Below are 1,286 nucleotides of genomic sequence, written 5' to 3' on the forward strand. Positions count from 1 at the left end.
ACAGATACCCGGGTGTATATATGTGTGCGCCCTCCTGAGACACCAGGACACATGTACAGATACCCGGGTGTATATATGTGTGCGCCCTCCTGAGACACCAGGACACATGTACAGATACCCAGGTGTATATATGTGTGCGCCCTCCTGAGACACCAGGACACATGTACAGATACCTGGGTGTATATATGTGTGCGTCCTCCTGAGACACCAGGACACATGTACAGATACCCGGGTGTATATATGTGTGCGCCCTCCTGAGACACCAGGACACATGTACAGATACCCGGGTGTATATATGTGTGCGTCCTCCTGAGACACCAGGACACATGTACAGATACCTGGGTGTATATATGTGTGCGTCCTCCTGAGACACCAGGACACATGTACAGATACCCGGGTGTATATATGTGTGCGCCCTCCTGAGACACCAGGACACATGTACAGATACCCGGGTGTATATATGTGTGCGCCCTCCTGAGACACCAGGACACATGTACAGATACCCGGGTGTATATATGTGTGCGTCCTCCTGAGACACCAGGACACATGTACAGATACCCGGGTGTATATATGTGTGCGCCCTCCTGAGACACCAGGACACATGTACAGATACCCGGGTGTATATATGTGTGCGCCCTCCTGAGACACCAGGACACATGTACAGATACCCGGGTGTATATATGTGTGCGCCCTCCTGAGACACCAGGACACATGTACAGATACCCGGGTGTATATATGTGTGCGCCCTCCTGAGACACCAGGACACATGTACAGATACCCGGGTGTATATATGTGTGCGTCCTCCTGAGACACCAGGACACATGTACAGATACCCGGGTGTATATATGTGTGCGCCCTCCTGAGACACCAGGACACATGTACAGATACCCGGGTGTATATATGTGTGCGCCCTCCTGAGACACCAGGACACATGTACAGATACCCGGGTGTATATATGTGTGCGCCCTCCTGAGACACCAGGACACATGTACAGATACCCGGGTGTATATATGTGTGCGACTTCAAGGCAGAAAGGTGGAGAAACAGTGGAGTATGGGGGCCCAAGGACATTTTATACATAGGGGCCCTCTGCAGTCTGTGTCCGCCCCTGGACAGTATCACACATGACAGGATGAGATACACAGCTCTGCAGACAGTATCACACATGACAGGATGAGATACACAGCTCTGCAGACAGTATCACACATGACAGGATGAGATACACAGCTCTGCAGACAGTATCACACATGACAGGATGAGATACACAGCTCTGCAGACAGTATCAC

The sequence above is a fragment of the Dendropsophus ebraccatus genome, chromosome 12 (assembly GCF_027789765.1).
Source record: "Dendropsophus ebraccatus isolate aDenEbr1 chromosome 12, aDenEbr1.pat, whole genome shotgun sequence".
Taxonomy (NCBI): domain Eukaryota; kingdom Metazoa; phylum Chordata; class Amphibia; order Anura; family Hylidae; genus Dendropsophus; species Dendropsophus ebraccatus.